Source organism: Mesocricetus auratus, unplaced genomic scaffold, assembly GCF_017639785.1.
Source record: "Mesocricetus auratus isolate SY011 unplaced genomic scaffold, BCM_Maur_2.0 Super-Scaffold_100013, whole genome shotgun sequence".
In the NCBI taxonomy this organism is placed as follows: domain Eukaryota; kingdom Metazoa; phylum Chordata; class Mammalia; order Rodentia; family Cricetidae; genus Mesocricetus; species Mesocricetus auratus.
In genome coordinates this window covers 55747897-55771912 of record NW_024429196.1, presented here as the reverse complement: position 1 = coordinate 55771912, position 24016 = coordinate 55747897, and the positions used below count along the sequence as shown (strand labels likewise).

The 24016-nt window shown below is 42.8% G+C and overlaps 1 pseudogene; it reads left to right on the top strand.

The window, feature by feature from the left end:
• Nucleotides 1-3292: 3292 nt before the first annotated feature.
• On the top strand, nucleotides 3293-8359 carry LOC101841951 (annotated as a pseudogene).
• Nucleotides 8360-24016: the final 15657 nt, after the last annotated feature.

Genomic DNA, 24016 nt, shown 5'->3' with positions numbered 1-24016 from the left:
CATGAAATTTGCTGTTGGTTTTGAAAAAGCACACCATCACCTGGAGATAGGGCAGAAGAATCTAGCTTGTCCCTACACAAAGACAGCAAATTGGTATCAGTCCTTATCTAGGGGTCACTAGTTCTCTCTGCATGGCTGTGTGAATGTCACATGACTTTGTGGCCAATTCTTCCCTGAGCTAGCAAGCTCAGGAGTCTAAGGGAGTGGATCTTAGTGTTTCACCCCAACATCCTGAGACTATTTGGCAGTACCTGATGATGCTTTTGCTTTCAACTGATCTCTGAGTGTGACTAGCATTGATAGGCAGAAGCTCAGAACACCAGTAAATGTCTTTTAACCCACAGGACTTCTTCATAACTGTTAATTATCATGCATGGCCAGTCAGGCCCATGACCAGATTCAGGCTGTAATCACAGATACTTTGGAGGTTGAGGCAGCATAATTGAAAGTTGAAGACTATCCTTGGCTACAGAGTGAGTTCAAGGCTAGACTTGCCAATTGAATGAGGTCCTTTCCGAAGGAAACAAGTGAAGAGAGAGCTGGTGATACAGCATGCTTGCCCAGCATGTGATCTAGTCTCAGTACTTAGATCAATCAATCATTTGATTCAAAATGTTAATAAGTAACATACCCAATTCTTGGTGGTAGGACAATGAGTGACTCTCCCTCTACTTATCTCTACTTTTTAAATTTTCTGGAAAGAAAATGTAAATTTACATGGTAATAAATACATACAATATGTACACTCTCCTGCTGCTCTATTTGGGTAAGAAGATGGAGTAATCTCTCTTGTGCAGAGAGACCATCTCTTCTTAGAAGCTAGTACCATCTGCACTTTGACACTGGAGCTTGTCTCCCCTCCCATGGTAACCTGCCAACCAAAGCCTAACTGTTAAGCATCACTTTAGAAAGGCAATACTGTTACACACACAGGACACCAGGCACCCTTTTTGTCTTAGCTCAAAAGGTTTGTTTGGCTTCTTTCAGATTTAAGGGCAGAATGTCCTTCATCCTCTGCAAAACTGACTGGTCATATACTAGGGTGAGCTGGGTCTCAGGTCTGTTGCCCTCCTCTAGACACTCGTTACAGGGGACATCTTTCAGTCTGCCATCTCCATCCTTTCCTTTGCTCCTGGCCCACGCATTTCAGCACACACACACACACACACACACACACACACACACACACACACACACACACCCCTTTCCATTCTTTAAAACTTGAAGGACAGTCATACAATGTCACCCCTCTCTCCCACACCCATGATTGCTGGTTTTCTCTCTTTGAGTTCTCTATTTCCTGCCTCCACTTTTCATCGTCTTTCTCTTCACCAAGACTAACAGGCAGCAGTTTTTGCTTTCATTTACCCCAGTGTTTCTCAGAGACTAGACCTCACACATGTGCAGTAAAACCATTTGTAGGTCTGAACTGAGTTCCCGGAGTGGGGATCCTGTAGGGTCATAGATTTTGAAGTGTTTTCCTGGGACTCAAGCTCACTAAATTTTGGGAGCCATTAGTTCATCGTCCAGTTGGCATTGGTTTCTACATTAGTTACGAAAGCATCTCTGTGACCAAAGTGCCCAGAAGAAATATTTGAAGGCACAAAGGATTTATCTCAGCTCCTGTTTTCAGTGACTTCATGTCCTTCATGGGAGGGAAGATGTGGCAGTGAGAAGGTATGTCTGATCAAGAAGCAAAGGGAAAACAGGCTGGAACTAGAAGCAGTTCAAGCCTTCAAAGGCCTGTGCCTATTGACCTACTTCTACCAACAAGACTCTACCCCCCCCCAAGGCACCAGGCAACAAGCATTCAAAACACGAGGCTGTGGAGACCACAAAGATCCAAACAGTATAAGTTTTGCACGAGAGACACCCAGGCCCTTATACACTGTATTCTGATGCCTCTTTCAAAGACCTAATTTACAACAGAAATTCTCACCGTGTGGAATCGTATGAAAATGACAAAAGAGGGAACACAGCTATAATTTTTATCCTGAAGACAATGACAGCAGTTTGATTTCATTTCCTTCTTTTTAGCTACCTGCTGAAAGTTGACATCAAGGGTACTGTTAGTTTCCTATACTATCAGGGTTAAGGCAACTCTGGTGGAGATTAGAATCACTTTTGAACAACACAAATCACAGTGACCCATCTGACCCAGTTAATCTGGCACACAGAGGACACTGGAGGGAAATGACTGTGCAAAGATGGAAGTAAGCTTTGAAGAACAAAGTAATTCTTTCTGATACTTCATGACTGATAGCACATGATTTTTATCAGTGACTTTACATGCTGGATAAACCTAGTTGTTCACTGTCTTGAAAATCATCTCTAAAGCTCAGTGGTAACATGGGGTTAAGTCTGAAGCTTGTAAACTGCGTGCTGACATAGCTTCTTTTTAGGTCCAAAGTCCACCCCACCCAAAAAAAAATGGCAGCATTGGTAACATTGCCCTAAAGAGAAGGACAGTTAAACAAGCCCAAAGGCAGATTTCAGTTTACCAAGAATTACCCTCAATCCTCCAGCAACCTCCTCTAACCTTGCCCCAAAGGCCAACTGTGTCAGGCAAGGGATTCTAGTTTCAGGGCAATGGACAACCTGTGTCTGCTCAGATCCTTACCCTGATGACTGTCAGATACAATCTGTTTACTTTTCCACTATTTTTCTACTCTATCATGCCCCCACCCCACCCCAAGAGATGGTTTTGGCAGTTTGGCCCACAATAAGCCTTTCTTTCCACCCAAGGAGCAGTCTAGTTTGGCAGTTTCTCTGTGCCATTGCAAGCACATCTAAGTGGGGGCTTTGGGAGGGAGACCCAGGATACAGAAAAGACCCTTCATGTTTCACCTCTGCAGGGAAACACAGAGTCTTGGAGGACTGTGCTTTGGGAAGGAATCCTTTCTAAGTCTGTAGGGCTCTCATCTGAGCAGGAAGCATCCTGTGGACAGATAGTTAACTGCTAGACACCCAAGTCTTCTCCTCTTTCCATTAGGGCTCCTCTTCTAGTGTGGTCCCTGCAGCTGGGTTCCTTTTGATGACAGGATCCAGGATGTCTCCATCATCTTCTCGGTTTCTACATGGTAGCCCTAACTGCAAGAGCACAAGAGGCGGGCACTGCACACAGGCTTTCCAGATTGTTTCAGGCCCTCAGATGGAGTGCTTCCATGGAATATGGAAAGGCTTTACATTGGTTCCCTTGTCTGGCCCGGAAAACCTGGTGCATGAAAAGGTGCTGCAAGATCTTAGCACCTTGAGTTCTTTCCATTTGAAGGTTGCCTCAAGGTGGGGAGGCATGGACAAAGCTGTCTTTACACGGAGCTGTCATTCAGGTATGTTCAGGCATTCCAACATGCTGGAGTGATAGGGAGGTGAGAAGGGCTTTGCACATGAGTATATCAGAAGAGTGATGCACTTTTAAAAATTAAAAAATTATATATATAGTTTAATGACAAAAATATATATCATATACACACAAGCATCCATGATCAAAATGATTAGAAGGAAATACTGTCAAAAATGATAATACATGCTTCCTGGTCTGTGAGTGATGTTTCCTTCTCTGGATTTGAAAAATTCTTTGTAACAAACGTGTGTTAGACTTACAAAGTGCAAAATAAAGCTTTATAAATGTCAGTTTAAAAGTATGTAAAAACTCTAGAGAAGTCTCAAAAGGGAACAGGTTAGACCATTTTCTGGGACAGTTAGTTAGAACTTTGTCCCTAATTTCCCATTGCTTTGATGACTTCCTGTGCTCTGTGAACTGACCTACTTTGCACTACAGCTGTGCCCAGCTCATTTTCTTCCTGTGTGGGCATCGAGTCCTGTCCTAATGTGATTCAAGCTCCATAAGCCCACAAATGAGCATGCCCCATATGTAACCACACAGATGTTAAACATGGACCATTAGGACAAGTGAGATGATGCCAAGGCAGTTTAACCCAGGGAAGGAGGAGGAAATGGAAGGCCCACGTGCTGCAGAATAACAAAGAACATCTGTCTCATCCACAGGGCCAGTCTCTGCATCTCTTAAGAACAAAGCCTTCACCATCCTCCCAGGAACAGCTCTTCCTCTTTTAGCCAGAATGAGGCTGCAGGACTCACTCTTCAGTGCAGGACAGGACCTTCTCTTTGTAGCCTGTCTTCTGGTCAGTAACCTTCTGGCCAGCTCATCAGCAAACAAACATGAGGGCAGGTGTGAGCCTAAGGGTGTCTCTGTGTATCATTTTAGGATCCCCAAATAAGAGATGATATAGAAAACATGACTTTGTAATTTTGTGAGGGTTGTTTGAAAAGGACACATAGCAGTCACCCTGGTCTACAGTGTCACTTCCCAATGTTTTAATTGCTCTTGTCAACTGTGGTCTGAAAACATTAAATGGAAGACTTCAAGAGTAAACAGCCTGTAAGTTTTAAATGCCATACTATTTTGAGTTAAGGAATCCCTCACCATCTGCTGTGTCCCCATAGGGTGTGAATCATGCTTGTGCCCAGTGTAGACACTGTATACACTGACATCCATGGATCATGTAGTGACACCTCAGTTAACAAAGTGAAGTCTTTCTCAGTGTGAGATAAACAATACTGGTTGTGATTATATGTAATTGAACATAACTGGCCCCTGTAAGCTTATAGGGATTGACACTATTAGGAGGTATGGGCTTGTTGGAGGAAGTGTGTCATGAGGGGGCAGGTTTTGAGGTTTCCTATGCTTAAACTTCACTCAGTGTTACAGTACACTTCCTGTTGCCTTCTGATCAAAATGTATCCAGCACCATGTCTGCCTGCATGACACCATGTCCCACCATGATGCCAATGGACTGAACCTCTGAACTGTAAGCTATCACCTCAATTAAATGTTTCCCTTTATAAGAGTTGCCATGGTCTGGTCACGGTGTCTCCTTACAGCAACAGGAACACTAACCAAGGCATGGGCCATACTTGTAGGAACATGGAAGACAGTGGTGCTAAGAATTATTCAAACTGTTGGGTGATGGGGAAGTCCTGTGTATATGTCAATTAAAGCACTGTTGGCCATTAGGGAAGCAAGATAGGTGGGACTAAGAGTCGAGGAGGACTCTGGGAAAGAGAAACACAGGGAGCCAAGACATAGCCGTCATAGAGGTAAGAAGTCTGGACCCTTTCTCGGTGAGAGAAATACTTAGATTAACAATTATGGAGTAAATACTTACGTCAGAGATAGCCAGTAAGAAACCAAGAAAACAGCCAACAGTTTCATAATTAATATAGCCTCCTTTGTGTTCCTTTGGGACTGATGCGGCACTGGAACCAGGCTGGTAGGAAGGCTACACTCTACAGTTGAGGACTTACTCAAGAGGTTTCAGAGGAGAAAAATTTTAGTCTGTTGCCTAGAGATCATTTTTTGTCATATTTTGGTGAAGAAAATGGCTGCCTTTTGCCCTTGTTTGAATAGTCTATCTGAGGCTAAAGTGAAGAGCTGTGGATTCATTCCATTAGTAGAGGAGATCTCAAAACAGACTAGTATAGACTCTGTTATGTGGTTATTAGTAGTAACTAATGAAGATGACTAATGAAAAAGAGCAAGCTGAGCATGGTAAATTACAAAATGTAAATTTTGTAGAGAAAAATAATACCAGGAAGTGGAATAGAGCTAAATCCTGTGTTCAAGGTAATAAATGGATTAAGAAATTGAATAAAGGGAATGATAATTCAGGGCAAGATCCCACACAAATAAGTTTCCAGCTTGTGAAATGGACTTAAAACAAAGTTTAGAACTGGGTGTGGTAGTACACACCTTTAATCCCAGCACTGGGAAGGCAGAGCCTGGTGGATCTCTGAGTTTGAGGTCAGCATGGTCTACAGAGCAAGATCAAGGGCAGACAAGCTTAGGCAGTGAAGGTAAAAATCAAAAACAGAAAGCTGGTGAAGATGTAATTGAACAAGAGGGCCATGCTCCAGCCCCAGCAAGCAGCAGAACTTGGCAGCTTTGGCCATGTGGTTCTGGCTTTAGAGTTAAGGATAGAAGAAACCGGTTATGGAATTTGCCCCATGCCTAAAGCCATGTGTCAGGGGTGTCCTTGAATGGAGGCCTAGAGAGTCCATTGTATGAAGCTGCAAAGTTGAAGTCTAGATTGCCTTGGAAACTCCAAGATGTTAGAGATCCAGAGTCAAGGAATACCTGCAGAGATAGCCGCTAACGGGGAGTGGGAGGAGCCCAAGAGAAAGAAGTGTGTTGTAGTCAACAAAGCTGAGAGAGCTAGAGACCTGAAGCTCATTTGACATCAGACATGGAGATGGAGTTTCCCAGCTGGTTTTTGGTCTTGTTTTAGTCCAGTATTTCTTCACTATACTCTCTTCCCTATGTTTTGGAATATAATACATATCCTGAATGTGATCTGTTTTTTTATTTTGATTTTATAGGAAATCACAATTATGATATTGAATGAATCTCAGAAGAGATTTTGAAATTTTAAACAATGTTAAGACTGTGATAAACTGCATTTTTGTAACGGGTTTGCCATCAGAAAGCAGGTGTTAGGAAAACCACCGCTAATTCAAATCCAGCATGGAAAAGGAAAAGACTCATCAACATCATTGTCATTAGACACTGTTGCACCCTTCCCCCATGGGAGTCTGTTGACCTGCTTGTACTAGGAGCTTCTAGCAAAACACTTCTCGTCCCCTCCTCCCAGTAAGGCCTACATTCAAGTTCCTGTTTTCTGTCCATCCTTATTGTCTAAATGCTAATTCCTGGTTTTGGTCTACCCTTTGCTGGAGGGCCCTGGTAACACAGGCTTCTGACCTTGGTGTTTTTCCACCATGCCTGCCTTTGGTGTATAAGGCTCCACCCTTGTTAAAATAAACTCCATTCTCCTTGTAAAAATGAGCCGCTGTCTTTGTCTTCATTTACATCCTTAGCCCTTTGCTTGATCATTGTGAAGTGTTGTAGCACCGCAACTGCGAACATGGGCTCACTACAGGACACATAGGCAAGTCGGCTACAACCGGCCACCTGATCTACAAATGTGGTGGAATTGACAAACGAACCATCGAAAAGTTTTAAAAGGAGGCTGCTGAGATGGGAAAAGGCTCCTTCAAGTATGCCTGGGTCTTGGACAAACTGAAAGCTGAGTGTGAGCATAGTATCACTAATTGACATCTCCCTGTGGAAATTTGAGGCCAGCAAATACTATGTGATGATCATTGATGCCCCACGACACACAGACTTTATCAAAAACATGATTACTGGAGCATCTCAGGCTGACTGTGCTGTCCTGATTGTTGCTGCTGGTGTTGGTGAATTTGAGGCTGGTATCTCCAGAATGAGCAGACCCGTGAGCATGCCCTTCTGCCTTACACCCTGGGTGAGAAACAGCTAATTGTTGGTGTCAACAAAATGGATTCCACCAAGCCACCCTACAGCCAGAAGAGATACGAGGAGATTGTGAAGGAAGTCAGCACCTACATTAAGAAAACTGGCTACAACCCTGACACAGGAGCATTTGTGCCCATTTCTGGTTGGAACGGTGACAACATGCTGGTCTAGAGCTAATGTGTCTTGGTTCAAGGGATGGAGAGTCACCTGTAAAGATGGCGGTGCCAGTGGTACCACACTGCTGAAAGCTTTGGATTGTATCCTGCCACCAACTTGTCCCACTGACAACTGCCTCTCCAGGATATCTATAAAATTGGTGGTATTGGGACTGTTCCTGTGGGCCGAGTGGAGACTGCTGGAATGGTGGTTACCTTTGTTCCAGTCAATGTCTCAACAGAAGTAAAGTCTATTGAAATGCACCATGAAGCTTTGAGTGAAGCTCTTCCTGGAGACAACGTGGGCTTCAGTGTAAAGAACGTGTCTGTCAAAGACATTAAACGTGGCAATGTTGCTGGTGACGGCCAAAATGACCCGCCAATGGAAGCTGCTGGCTTTACTGCTCGGGTGATTATCCTGAACCATGCAGGCCAAATTAGTGCTGGCTATGCTCCTGTACTGGACTGTCACACAGCTCACATAGCATGCAAGTTTGCTGAGCTTAAAGAAAAGATTGATTGCTGTTCTGGCCCTAAATTCTTGAAATCTGGTGATGCAGCCATCATGATGTGGTTCCTGGAAAGCCCATGTGTGTTGAGAGCCTCTCTGACTATCCTCCAATGGGTAGTTTCTCTGTTCATGACATGAGGCAGACAGTTGCTGTGGGTGTCATCAAAGCTATGGACAAGAAGGCCGCTGGAGCTGGCAAGGTTACTACGTCTGCCCAGAAAGCTCAGAAGGCTAAATGAATATTATCTCTAACACCTGCCACCCCAGTCTTAATCAGTGATGGAAGAACGGTCTGAGAACTGTTTGTCTCAATTGGTCATTTAAGTTTAATAGTGAAAGACTGGTTAATAATTACAATGCATCAGAAAACCTTCGGGAGGAAAGGAGAATGCTTTGTGGACCATTTTTTTTGTGTGTGACAGTTTTATTAGTTTTCAAAACCACTACTTTTTAATCGAAAAAACTTGACCAAAAATCTGTCATAGAATTTTGAGACCCATTGAAATACAAGTTTAATGAGAAAAAAAAAGACTGTGATAAACTATAGGGACTTTTGAAGTTGGACTCAATGCATTTTGAATTATGATGTTGTTCCATGCTTATGGGGGCCAGGGAGTGGAATGTGGTAGTTTGAATGTAACTGGCTCCCATAATCTCATAGGGAGTGGCACTATTAGGATGTGTGCCCTTGTTGAAGGAAGTGTGTCACTGTGGGGGCGGGCTTTGAGGTTTCCTATGTTCAAGGTACTATCCAGTGTCTGAGACTATTTCCTGTTGCCTTCTGATCAAGATGTAGCCAGCTCCATGCCTACCTGTATGCCATTATGCTCCCTGACATGACGATAATGAACTGAACCTCTGAAAGTGTAAGCCACCACCTCAGTTAAATGTTTTCCTTTATAAGAGTTGCTGTGGTCATGGTGTCTCTTCACAGCAATAGAACCCTAACTAAGACACTGGTAGTTCTGATGTGGCAGAGAAATCACTCAGTATTTTCTCTAAGTGAAAAGGGAAGAAAGAGTTCTTGACTTAAAAAAATAGTGAGACAACTAAAGCCCATAGTATATAATAAGGTATTTTAAAAGACCACATCTGCCTGTCTGGTTAGAATGTATTACTACAAATGATGTATTTTATTATTAATGATTATTGTTAATCTCTTCCTGTGTTTAATTTATAAATTGTTTCATTGTAGATATATATATATATACATATATACATATATATGTGTGTGTGTGTGTGTGTGTGTGTGTGTAGGAGAATATACAGCATGTATAGTTTTGGGTACCCTGCTCCCTCACGCAGGGACTTGGGGGTTATCTTAGAATATGTCACTGACCATAAGAGGAGATGACTACAGGTTTCCTCTGGACCATCTGCTCTTGTTCTATTTTGTGTCTTCTGGTACCCATGGAGTACTGTTCCCTTCATGAGTTCTCCCTTTTCCTCAGAGCCCAGGAGTCACCTTTCCTATGCAGAAGCATCTCTCTGCGTCTCATCAAAAAGTGTCTCATCTATCTCTCAACAAAAGGCCTAAACTGATCTTGGCTACTGAAAACAGCCTTTGCAAACTTTGTCTATGACACAATAATAGATCAGGAAATCTGTATCATGGGCTAAAATGAGCATTTCAAATGTCTGAAATGGAACAGGAATGAATGTATTTGTGTTGAATAATCTTGGTGCAGCACAAAGGAACACAGGAATTGTTAAACCTGAGAATCATAAGAGAAAAGCCAGTTCCACAATTTTGAGCCAAATTTGAAGCAAGCATTAATTAAATACTGGCTAGGATGATGGACCCTGGCTAGGTCCATTTTGGAGTTCTCAGGAACTGGCCATGAGTCACATTTTACAGAAGCTTCAAAGGGCACAATCACAGGGCCACCATATTTCCCATCAGGTCCAATCAGGTGCAAGCATGCATCCTAATGTGTTTCCCTCTTAGGCACCTCTGTGTACATCCAATCAAGCTCATCTGGTGCAAATAAACTTGTTTAGGTGAAAAATAAACATGTGGCTTGTTATTTACCAAGAACCACAGCTCCTAGCATTCCAGGAAGTTACCTGTTCTTGGGCAAGTGGGGCTTATAGATTAACTTTTGCTTTAACAGAGCCAAAGTAATTGGGCAAGGTAGTTCTTCTTTCTGCAAAAAGGATGCACCAGGACCCAAACTGTGATGGCACACACTTTCACCAAATTGGCCTCTGTCTTTTATCTCTGATATAGGTAGTGACTGTATCTCATCTTATTGACTAGAGCTCAACTTCACAATATGACATGGATGGCTAATTGGAAGGCCCTTATCCAGCTACCTTTGACAGAAAAAATAGTTAGTCGTAGTAAGAATGAATTGAAAATATCACTCATTACATACAAGTGATGTGGCATACCATTCTCTACAGCTTCTAGTCCAGTTACAAGTATGAAAATGCATGTGTATCTGTGGGTGAGGTCTGTGGACTCAGTTGGGAGCTGCAACATATTTACTTCCCAGCTAACGAAGGTCATGGCTAAACAAGTTTGGAAACTACTGGTCTAAGCAGTGGGAAGACATACAAAAGTGCATCCACCTAGGGTGGCATTAAGTCCTGAAAAACAAACTGCAAGGTGAAAATATTATCAGTAGAAAATCCAGCTAATCTCTGTACACCCCAGTCCAGGCATGGCTTGCTTGAGACACACAGAAAGAAGCGGAGCTCATTCTGCTAGCATGGAAGAGAGTCCAAGCAGGGTATGTATTGACCATATATATCTACCAAATGCATAGAAGATGAAATAGTTGAAGTTGAACCATTGTATTTCAGGACCATCTTTGCACTTTTCCCCCCCAAACTTATGGTGCAGAACTCCCAAAATGCGTGGCATTTCTTAAGTGATGGGAGTACTTGTTGTTACTCATAAAGTTCACTTTCAACCATATTTGTATATATGAGTTTAAGTTAACACAGAGACTCTTAGTGGACTAATAGACAGTTTCCAGTAAAAAGAAAACCACATTTCTCATCGTAACATGGTGTTAGAGGCTATCATACTAGTACACCCTAAAGCTGTTTAACATCTGGGGAGAATAAGTACCCTCCCCCAAGGTTGTTTAGCTGGTCCATGGAAGTACCAAAATGTTCATATAGATAGCCATGCCTTGAACCCATGTCCTTGGTCACTTTGCTGTATGACACCAAAGTGTGGTGCTTCTGTGGACAGGGTGGTTTCCAGAGTAAAAGCAAGGAGTAAAGAGGAGAGCAATGGCAAGGTAAGCCAGGACCCAGGACACACCGAATCAGAGACAGCAGTAAGGAGGGGTTAGCAGATCAGACTTTGCTGTGTGTGAAGTGAAGGTTATATGGAAGTAAAGAGAACTGTGGCTTAAGAAGGCAGAGTGGATTTAGAATTGGACATTTTGAAGGTACAGCAAGACAAGCAGTGCTGATCTCTAAACCACAGATGGTCTATTGAGTGAGTAAGTGAAGAGGAAACCAAGGTCATTGGCAATGGAAGGTCAAGGAGCTTTGCGGACATGGTGGGAAGACTCCTGGCAGCCAAAGACATGGGCAGGAAATCATATGAAAAGAAAATGTGTGAGACAAGTACTGAGGCTCTTCCCTGAAGCTTATGGCAGAGAGACACACACTTGAAAATAGTTCGTAAGCTTGGAACAAGGAACCACCAGTGAAGATAACATGTTATAGTGACAAACATTGTTATGATGTCCTAGGTGCTACCGAAAGCATGAAATGATGAGTAGACAGTACAGATGGAAACACTTCAGTACAAAAATAAAATTAAAATATTCACCACCACATGTCCCACTCTTTTTTAATTTTTATTTTCAGATAGACTGTTATGTGGCCCAGTGTTGTGGAATAATTAGTTGAAGGTGTGTTACATTTGTTTATGTTGTGGAACATTTGTTTAATGATGCAAATATGTGTTGCATTTTTTGTGTTGCATTTGTTTAACTCTGCAAAGTTATGCCTCTTTGCCTGTCTAAAACACCTGATTGTTCTAATAAATAACTGAATGGCTAATAGGTATGAGGAGAGGGATAGGCAGGGCTGCCAGGCAGAGAGAAGAAATAGGAGTAGAAATCTGGGAAATGAGACCGAGGAGTGAAAAAAGGAGGAGAGGAGGCCATCAAAGGCCAGCCACCCAGCTACACATCAAGCCACAGAGTAAGAAGGAAAAAAGGTATAGAATAGAGAAAGACAAACGCCCAGAGGCAAAAGGGATAATTTAAGTTAAGAAAAGCTGGTTAGAAACAAGTAAAGCTAAGGCTGGGCATTCATAAGTAAGAATAAGTCTTGTATTTATTTGGAAGCTGGGTGGTGGGCCCCCATAGAGTAAAGAGTAAAAACTATCAACAGCCCTGCCTCAATATGCTCTCAATATGTCTTCAAAGCTGGCATCATAGTCTAGATGCCCCCTCCTGTACCTCCAAAGTGCTGGGGTTATAGGTGTGTGCCACCATACCTTACTATGATGCTTAATAGAAAGAAAAAACCAGGTAAACTGTTGCAATATGAAAGAACAAAGGTTAACAATTTATAAAGCACTCAAGAAAAAATAAACAAAACAACAGAAAAGACAGAGAGTAAACAGGCAATCCGCTGAAAAACTATAAAGGCCATGAAACGAGAAGGGATAGTTCATCCCCTTTGATATCCAGTATGTACCTTTTATCCCAGCACTTGCGAGGCAGAGGTCTGTGAGTTAGAGGTCAGGGTGTTCTACATAGTGAGTTGTAGGCTAGCCAAGGCTACACAGTAAGGACATGTTTCCAGAGAGAGAGAGAGAGAGAGAGAGAGAGAGAGAGAGAGAGAGAGAGAGAGAGAGAGAGAGAGAGAGAGAGAGAGAGACTGAGAGAGAGAGAGAGAGAGAGAGACTGGAGAGAGAGACTTAGTAATGAAATAAGATATTCACCATAACACTGTTTTTAAAAAGTGTTGTAGAAAGAAATGCTTTTATAAAAGATGAGAACTTAAATTGTTGCAATCCTTTGAAAGGCATTTCAGCTTTAGTTGTCTCTTATTAGAGTCACAAAGCTCCATCACAGCAGGCATTTCAATTTTGTTTTTAGTAGCTTCAAATTAGAAAGGATTCGTCCATCTCCAAATAAGAAATTGATTAATGATAGTACATTCTATTATAGTGTGGAAGTCCTGCTACACAAACAGCACTTGAGATAAAACATGCCGCACTCATATTTTAGAGAAAGAGTGCTTCAGGGATGAGTAACATTTTTGTTTTTTTGGAAGAGAGACTTTGGCCAAGGTTACCATACACATTTTTCTCAACAAGTGGATATTGTCATTTGCTGGGAAGCTGGGTGGCAAACTTCCACCTGGGTTAGTATGGTGATATATTGTTTATAATCTAATAAAGTCACTGGGGATCAAGATGCAAAGTTATCCACAGCCATAGAGCCAGGCAATGGTGATACACACCTTTAAGCCCAGCAGTCATACTAGCTAGCCATAGAGGCCAGTCAACGGTAGTACACACCTTTAATCTCAGGACTCAGAGGTCAGAGGCAGATGGATCTCTGTGAGTCCAAGACCACCCTGTGCTACCCAAGAGTGATTCAGTCCAAAAGAGTAAGAGAGTTCACACCTTTAATTCCAGTAATTGGGATCCCACACCTTGAATCCCAGCACTAGGGAGATGGAGACAGGAGTGATATGGCTGGGTGGAGAAGGGATTATAAGGTGGGAGGAGACAGGAACCAGAGCATTTGCCTCTGAGGATTCGTGGAGACAGGATTGCCATAGCTGGGTAGAGGAAAGAGCTACCGGCTTGACTGCTTTGCTTCTCTGATCTTCATCTTGAACCCCAATATCTGTCTCTGGGTTTTATTATCCGTGTTACAGATTAAAGCTCTGAAGGAGAGGGACAAAAGTACTGACACTGTCATCTGAGCAAAAGTTTTATTCTAACCATAGATCTTTAAACCAGAGTCAAGTATTAGTCATGTAGCCCCTGGGAGTGGCTGGGGCACACATAAGTCTCTTGACTTTGCTGACTCAAGGATTCCTCCCTCAAGGAGGACCACTTGCAGAGTGAGAACAGTGACCTTGACCTGATATCTAGAAAGCTGTTTTTCCATTTAAACACAATCAGCCTGGTTCTGTTTGATTTTAGTCATTTTCTTTGTCTGTTTAAAAATAATCAAGTTAACCCAGAATTTATCTTGAAGCTTCCAGTCTTCTCAGAAACCAGGCTTTCATCACAGGACTGTTCTGCAGTTAAAAAAAAAAACAGCTTAAATTTTCATTAACATTTATGTTGTAAGTGTATTTTGTATTTTAATAGTTGTGTGGCTCACAATTCAAAAGTTTCAAGCTGCTCTGGTCTTCTGGCTGCACTGTTTTTTCACTCTGAACAAAACAATAGTTTCTAGAATCTTGTAGATTTCTTCAGAGATATTTTAAGTGCCATATTTGAGAAAAAAATCCTGTATCAGTTTGCCTCTGCCCTCTTTCATACAGCATCATACAATACATTCTGAGAGTTTATATACACACTTGTATGTGTATACACATACACCCACAAACCTACATATATATATGTATATATATGTATATATGGCCTTTTTTCCTACTTAAAAAAATGTGTGTTGAGGCACAAGGCACTGTGAAGAGCTTAGGAAAATCTTTTCCCCACAGAGACATCTATAAATTGATCAAACTTAGCAAAATCGACTCAGTGGAACGCTAGAGATTGATCAAATCGCTCATAGCAGTCAAGAGCGAGCATGCACACTCCGTATACCTGAAGAAACAGGAGGAGGAGGGAGGCTGTTGCACTCAGCTTTGTGCCAGGGAGCTGCTGTGGCTGAGCCCAGGCCCTGCCTTCACTTTCCCCAGTTCCCAGGAAGAAGAGCCACTCCCATTTGAATGAGTGGTGATGGACAGGTCCCATTTGCCCCAGTTCCCAGCTGTGGAAGTATTACAGGACATAGACTGTACACATCAGTGTTGGCACATGGATGTTGGTGATCAGTTCTCAGAGCTCGTTTTAGCATCCCAACACAGAAGGGATGTGGCGAGGATGACGCCAAACACAGCCCCTCATTCCTTCACAGCAGCTCTTTGTGGAGGAACAGCTTTACTGTGCTCAGACATGCCCATCTCTGACAGACTCCTGGAGAGGAAGCACTACTCCAGTTAGATTAGGCAACCACTCCCATTCTCAGATCTGGGGACCCACACTCACAGATTAGTAGTGGCACTAGTTCCCTCCAGGCATACATGACTAATTCCTGCTCAGTTTGGAGCGTGCAGGGGACACAGCTGCCCAAGGGACGTCGCTATCCCTTTCCACATTGTAATCACTGTTGAGGAACACCCTTGTGCTAGCTTCAACAGTGGCCAGGCTCTGCTTTAATTGTATAAGACGATGGAGTGATTTATGACCCTGGGTCAGGATGGAAAGCATAACTAGTGATTCCTGGAGGCTCACAACTAGTTGTTATAGAAGAAGGAATCACACTTGCAGATAAAATCTAGGGGTTTGAGCAGAAAGAGCTTTAAAAATGCAAGGACAGGACTGTCAATGGGCTAACAAGAGTCCCCAGGGCTGGAGATCAGGATGCAGAGCGGATGCCTCCCTCCTTAAGGCTGAAATGTGCAGCCTTCAACAGGGTTGTGAGTCATTCGGAGAAACAGAAGAGAGCAACCCAGCACAGGCAAGCACTCCGCTGGAGAAGGACCTCTAAGGTATGCAGATGTTGGGTGTAACCGAGAATGACTTCAAAGCAGTTACCACAACCATGTTCAAAGAACCACAGGAGACCACTTCTGAAGAACCAAAGGAAGGAGGTCTATTTCTTATGAAATAGAAAACGTAAATAGTGACTAGAATGTGGAACCAAATGAAAATATAAGAACTGAAGTGAAAAAAAATCACTGGACTTGACAGTAGATCTGAGTGGACAGTCAGAAAAAAATGAAAATAAAAACAAAAAACAGGCAGGGGTAAAGATAGAATAATAGAGATCATGCAAAGAGGAATAAACTGAGCCTCACAGGACTGGACAGCATCAAATATACCAATACATGCATACCAAGTATACCAGACAGAGAAGAGAGAATAGAACAGAAGAAAGTGTTGAGGGGTGGGTGTGTTGGCTCAGCAGATAAAGGTACCCGCTGCCATGACTGACAACCTGAGTTTGAGCCTTTCCTGGAACTGGAGGAAAGAGACTAGATTACCACAAATTGTCTTCTGACCTCCACAGCCCCAGGGGAGCTGATGCCCTCTTCTGGCTTTCAAAGGTGCTGCACACTTTTGGTGCACAGACACACATGCAAGGAAAACATCCACACACACAAAATGCTGAAATAAAACAAATCAACAAAAGTGATAGCTGAAGAAGGGGCTGCTATGTGGATGGTAGGAAGGGAGTCAAGAGGAGGCCACGGGGAGAGGGGGAAGAGGAGAAGAGGGGACAAAGGGAAAAGTCCGATGACTTCATGTGCTAGCTTCACAAGTGACTTAAGGGCAGAGGAGGCGGCTTATTGGGTAAAGACGCCTGCTAAGTCTGACAGCCTGAGTTCAGACCAGCATGGAGGAAGGAGGGAACCAACACTCTGACTCCCATGTGCTGTGTGGCACATGTGCATGCATGCACATGAATACAAAATGAATAAAATGTAATTTCTAAAAAGTTTTTAAAATTATGTAAACATATTTTAAGTAACTAAAAAATTCAAACTTACTGAGAATTAATCTATTTATCCGAGGAGTTCAATTAATTCTAAGTAAGATTAAAACAGAGTAGCAAAGTGAGAACATACAGTAAATGGAAATTTTGGAAGCTTCAGAAGAAAAATAACTCATCAGACACAGAGTAGAGTGAATTGCCTCTGCCCCTGTGAGCTAACCTCACACCAAAACAATGGAAGCCAAAGACTATATTCAAAATTGCTTCTTGTAAACTCTGAGGCTGCAGTTACCCCTAAAACAGAGGTTGAGAAGTCTCCAAGAAGACTGTCCCAAGTCATCCTGAGGCAGGCCAGTCAGACTCCCACAGAAGGAGGACTGTAAGCAGGCTGCTCAGGCCAGCACATCTGTCAGGGGAAGGTGGTCTCCAACTTGGAGTCCTCTTCAAATATTTAGAATGTAGTTAGGGATTATGTTGGTTTAGTAAAGTGGTGTTTGTAGATTCTTCTTGAAGATTCATGACTTAACTAGTCTTGGGTAGTTGGCTAAGTTACCAGGGCCCCAGACATTGTTACCTTTATATTGAGCAGGTTTTAAATACAATTAAAGAGCTGTTGGTTACCACCAAGGCATGCATGCCATTACGGTACCCTTAGGGTTATTGTGTCATGCTGATGGTCGTTGTGGTTCATAGTTGTCATGGCTTGGTAGAACTGTTGGTTGCTTCCTTCCTTTGGAAGCTTGCATGGTGCCTTCTGGTATCATGAAAACCTGTCCTCAGGGAGGAGGTTTGCAGGTCAGTTCTAGCTCAGAGGACTCTGGGCACTGTGTCTGAAGTGTGTGGCATCTCCAGGAATGGGGACTTACCTTCCACCTCTGGGGTAACCAAGGGCGATGGCAAATGCTTGTCATGTTTTGGGAATCTCTTGCACAACCCTGATCAACAGCTCAAAAGGGGATTTCTTATGCCTGGTATTGGGGGTTTTGTTAGATGGTCTTTGACTCTTGGAGGGAGCATTGTTAGTCCAGATGGGAAATTTTCATTTAAACTACATATGTATATTTATATGCTGACTTATGTATATTATAGGTATTTTAAGGTAGATAGTCAATAGTATGATTCCTTATGACTTCTCAGATATCCTTACTGTTATTTTATCCCCTTCTTTTGTATTTTCTTGCTTAGTCTCCCTAATAACAGTGCCCTATTCTATAATGATAAAAGGTTTTTAAAGTGGCAAAAAAATGGGCATTTCTTCACAGACAGTACACAAATTGTAAATGAACACAAAATGATGCTTAGTATTAAAAACTATGGAAATACAAGTCAAAACTCATATTGAAACATCACTTCATAGCCAGAAAGACAGCTTTAATAAGAAAAATTGGTTCTAATGGCGAGGAGGCAGAGAATCTAAAACCTTTATAACTGTTACTGGAAATGTGAATCCGTGTAATTGCTGGGGAAACGACCTCAAAAGTTACACACAGTTACTGTGTGATTCGCCATTTCACTTCCAGGTATAACCCCAAAGAACTGCAGAATCATACACGAGCAAAAGCTTCTGTACAAATATTCTTGAGTAGCATTATTGACAAAACCCCCAGAGAGGACACAACCCAAAGGCCTATTGTATTAGTTACTTTTCTGTTGCTGCAATAAAACAGCATGAACAAAAGCAGTTTATTTTGGCTTAAGGTTCTGTCTTAGTTAAGGTTACCATTGCTGTGATGAAACACCATGACCAAAAGAAAGTTGACCAGGAAAGAGTTTGTCTGGCTCACACTTCCACATCACAATCCATCACTGAAGGAAGTCAGGACAGGAACTCAAGCAGGGCAGGAACCTGGAGGCAGGAGCTGATACAGAGTCCATGGAGGGGAGCTGCTTACTGGCCTATTCCCCATGACTTGCTCAGCTTGCTTTCTTACAGAACCCAAGATCACCAGTCCAGGGATAGCACCACCTACAATGGGCGGGGCCCTCCCACATGAATCACTAATTAAGAAAAGGCTCTACATGTATACACACATGTATATGTACATGGTCTTTTTTTTTGTAAAGTCTGACTTGGTCTGAAGGTAATGGTCTTGAGAGATAAATTTCCAAGATGAGCTAAACGTGAGAGAAGCTGTTTTATTACTACCATACACCATAACGTTTTCTTGGCACAAATATGCATGTACAGGAAATGGTTTTTCCTGTTGCCATCCCACTATTAGGAAGTGGGAAACTCCAATCCTCTTGCTCAGGAATCACGAAAAGCACAAACTCATTTTGAATCAGGATGCTTAAGCCAGTCATTCACAAGCTTGCAGGTTTTATTCCAATGGTTTTACTGGAAGATGTTTAAGCTTCGGTGGTCCAAGTGTTACCCCTGGGTGAGACGATTGTTTTGCCCCGATTGCCCAGGCTTGTTGTATCCATCTCCTCCACAAAGTAGCTGAAAAGAAAACAAAACTCACCTTCCTATTGCCAAAGAGAGGGAACAAGCTTTACCCAACTAGGGAAGGCAAGGCCAGGAGAGCAGAGGTAAGGATCTGCAAATGCTAATCTTATGACTAGTTAATGACCTCTCCTGGACATTTATTTTCAACCAAGAGATCTCATCCAGTCAGAGTTCTGGGAAGTACTGAGTCCTTCATACCACCCCAGGGCACCCGAGACAAGGTGAAGGGAGGAAGGAGCCTGGCATCAGAGCTACCTGCTGCTTTGCCAAGGATGCCTGCCACCCTGGGCTGGTCCCTTCCCTGTCATGGGCCTCAATTCTATTCTGTAGCATGAGACTACTGGACTAGCTCCAGGGTCCCTAGACCTTCAGATCTGAATGGCAGCAGGGATACTCACAGGATGGCCATTTCCCCCTATGGCCAAATAAAGATCCATTCCCCCTTCCCAAAACACACATAAGCTCAGTATTACAATGATTATGCTTTTATTTAAAGATTTTCTAACTCTCCTCCCTAAAAAAATCACAATCTTCATATAAACATATTCATTTTAATGAAAACAGTTTTATAAAATACTTAATGTCTTTCCTGTCCTCACCCTCTACACACCTTTGAAAATGCCACTGGTCATCATTTGGGATATCAGGCACATCTGTGCGGGGCCTCCTCCACTTCAGCGCCCAAAAATTCTCTAACAATGGAAATGGCATACCCAGGGCCCTAATGCTTCCCAAAGGCTATGGGGAACAAGGTTGGGGGAGAATGGCAGGAAAGTCTAGCTTTGTTCTACCAAATAACTACATAGAGACTTATTATTAATTATAAATGCTAGGTCTATAGCTTAGGCTTGTTACTAACTAGCTTACATCTTAAATTAACCCATATTTCTTATCTACACTCTACCATGTGGCAGTACCTTTTTTCAGCACAGCATGTTCATCTCCAGCTTCTTCTGCATCTCCTGGTTACCCTTGTGACTCCATCCTTCTTCTTCCCACCATCCTCTCAGTTTGGCTCTCTGTCTAATGTCTTCCAGCTTAGCTATTGGCCAGTGTGCTCTTTATTAAACCACTGAGAGTAATACATATTCACAGTATATAAAAAGGATTATCCCACAGCAATAGACTCCATAGGTTTCTGGCCCCAATCCCCATAACCAGCAGCCAATGCAGTATAATATGTGCATACCCCAATGTATATGTTAAAGCTTTAAACCCAATGAATTTACATTCGGAAGTGAGAGGTAATTTAGGGTTAGATGCCTTCATGAGGGCAGGGCCTCATGATGGGGTTAATTAGTCACCGTGTAGGGATAGACAATGAAGAGCTTCCTCTATCTTGTTCCCCCCTTCCCTCTTCTTTTCCTCTCCTAGCAAAACACAAACACACACACACACACACACACACACACACACACACACACACACACACACACGAGATAGCAGCTAGGACAAAGACAAAGTGTATTAGCAATTCTGAGGGGTAGTTCACCAGCCTTTTGCCGTAGAGTGTAGCAGCAGGGGTAATAGGTGGGTTGGTTTGAAAACATAAAACCACCCTTCGAGAATGGACCTCATGACCATGGGAGCTATTATGAGGCCTTGAGGTGGAAGGCATTAGAAAATGGTAGTGGATGATAGCAGAGAAACATGAATGTGGCATTGAGGGGAAGTAGAGGCTGCCTTCTGGAAAGGAGTTTCATTAAGAGGAATAGCTTGGGAGGAGTGTTAGCTGCAGGGAGGTGTGTGTGTGTGTGTGTGTGTGTGTGTGTGTGTGTGTCTGTCTGTCTGTCTGTCTGTCTCCAGGCTATGAGATCTGGCAGTTTAGAATGATCAGTGTCTTAAAGGGACAGGCCCATATCCAGCAGCAGTGATCCCCTAAAAGGAAAGTGGGGAGATGTATGCACAGCACATCTGCTCTAGAGTGACCCATGATTAGCAAAGTGGTTGTGCTGCTACCAAAGCCAGGACACTGAACAAAATTCAAGGCAGTAAAGTGTTGGGCCTCAGTTCTGCCCATACTAGCTGAATGACTTTCAGGAAATCATTAAAGCCTTTCAAACCCATATTTGTAGGATGGGGATCATAGAGTCTGTTTCAAAGGGTATGCATAGGAGTGAAATTAATGAAAGCAGTCGATGTGAAAATAGTTAGTGTAATCTATTGGGTGCTGGTTCCTACCATGACTAGCCATTTGTAAACTTCTAAAAGTGAATGAATGGAGCTGGTTGGCAATCCACAAGCCAGGAGAATGGATTTTAAATGTAATGTCTCAGCCAGAACACAGGGTTCATCTTAGAGGTGGTGTAGTAGGGAACAGGACTTCACGGAGTAAGCTTGGTGACAGAAGCAGAGTGGTAGTAGCAGCATGTATCTTACGGGACATTAGTACCTCTGTGAAAAGCTTACAACTTTCCTGTTAAATTCAGTCTAAAGAAGACACTAGAATTCCACTAGAAAGATGTGGGTCTGGGTGCAAGAGGTTCTGTAAAGAGAAGCCTTCCCGCCAGCCTGGTTCCAGAGCCGCATCAGTCCCAAATGAACACACAGGAAGCTATATATATATATATATATATATATATATATATATATATATATATATATAGGTTTTACGAGACAGGGTTTCTCTGTATTGTTTTGGAGGCTGTCGGTCCAGCCTGGCCTCGAACTCACAGAAATCCGCCTGCCTCTGCCTCCCAAGTGCTGGGATTAAAGGTGTGCGCCACCACCGCCCGGCTAGGAAGCTATATTAATTATGAAGCTGTTGGCCTTGCTTGTTTCTTACTGGCTAGCTCTGACTTAAGTATTTATCCCATAATTGTTAATCTAAGTATTTCTCTTACTGGAAAAGTTTCCGGGCTTCTTATCCCTATGGCGGTTACATCTTGACTCCCTGTGTTTCTCCTACCCAGAGTCCTCTTGGACTCCTAGTCCCACCTATCTTGCTTCCCTATTGGCCAACAGTGCTTTATTGACATATACACATGACTTCCCCAACAAGGTTCTTATTATATTAAGGTATTCTGGAGAGAGGTTGCCTTCATCCAATCAAGTAAAATGGCTTGTGAAGTCCAGTTGGCTTCTGAGGTCATGGGGAGGCAGAAGTCATGAGGTGTGGCTACAGGGGTTGACAGAGGAACACTCAGAAAGAGAGAAGAGGCCTCTCTCCTAGCAGATTATGTGATGCCTGCTCATGTGGGAAACAGAGAGTGTCAGAACTCACTTGGGGGTTAAGACATCATGCAGCATGAGTTCAGCAGAGCAGGGGTGTCTGCCTTTGAGATGTCCACGCAGTGCACCTACACATGCAAGCAGAGGTCAGCAGAGCAATGTGAATCTTCTGAGGAGCAGGAGGCAACAGGAGGAGGTTGCCAGTCTGGCCTTCCTCTAGGGGGTACCTCTGTGGGGGTCTTGATGGTTTTTCTGGGTCTGATGTGACTTCTATACTTTAGTTTTGGCTGAGTGCAGCTTAATGGAATTGACACGGAACTGGTAAAACTGCGGGCCTTGCCTTTCACATCTTGAGAGAGGATGGTATTAGTGTCTGCCACATTTCCATTTATGTAAGAGGCTACAGTGGAGATGAGGTTAGCAATTTAAGGTCTAGAAACAATTGCTTGTTTGCTTGCTTTGGCTAGGGATTGAACTAACTGTCCCTGAGAACACCCCTTCCCCTCTCTTTTTCAAGAAGTTCGAGAATTTTTTTAAAGATTTATTTATTTATTATGTATACAGTGTTCTGTCTGCCTGTATTCCTGCAGGCCAGAAGAGGGCATCAGGTTTCATTACTGATGATTGTGAGCCATGAAGTAGTTGCTGGGAATTGAACTTAGGACTTCTGGACACACAATTTTAACACTTCTTAAACATCCTCAGTCATGGAGCAGAGAAAGCAAACCAAGAAAGACACAGAAAAAAAAAAAGAGGTGGAACTCCTCAGGCTTGAGCAGAAGGATGGTTCCAGATTACCAGCTCTCATTATAGAGAATGTCCACCTTGGAAAGGAGTGGGAGGGAAAACCGCAGATCAGTTTTCAGTTAGCTGAGATTGTTGGCATGCTTGCTGATTCAGTCTCAGGAGGAGAACTCTGGGTTTGATGTATGAGGAAAGAACACTTGCCTGACATAGATGCCAGTAACAAATGTCTGCATCTCCCCTTCTAACTGAAGCCTTCTTTATGTCAAAATGATCCATGCAGTCTTCCTCAGTCTTGTCTTTGAAACCCCTTGCTTTTCTGTACCTCCTAGGATACACCAATAGTCCTCCATGGTTTGCAAGGCACCACCCACCACAGGCTTTTGCTGTCACTCTCTCTCTTAACTAAGCTCATTATCATTGGAGAATGTAATTTTCAGTTGACAGCACTGCACTAAGACCCTAACTCTGAGAGGAGAAGAACACAGTCAGCATAAAGTATGGGGCACATTCAGTAACAGCACAGGATTTGACCAAAATAGTAAACAAGGTCCTCAGGGCTTCCAAACAGACTGATGCCTCTATCCTGCCCTGAGGAAAAGCTTGGAATGCAACCAGGCTATTGAGAAATTTGTGTATGTAACCCTAAAGACTAGCAGCACACAAGACCACCAATGTTGTGACAATTCTTGTTCTGGGGCTGGCACAAGAACTTGATGCCAGAAACAGAGTAAGAGACCCAAAGTACTTGTCTTGGTCTTTAACATTAAAGGGGTAACCTAAAAACTCTGTAAAAGTGATGCATTGTATTTTAGATGAAAATTAACACAACACTCAACAATGGATAAAATATAAAAACTTAAAAGAGTGGGATTCATAGTAGTGTCATGTGGAGTCATACTGGAGTTTTTGGATGAAGGGAAATCAGTGATACTCATCTTCTAAACTGCATACCAGCTTTCTGGCCTT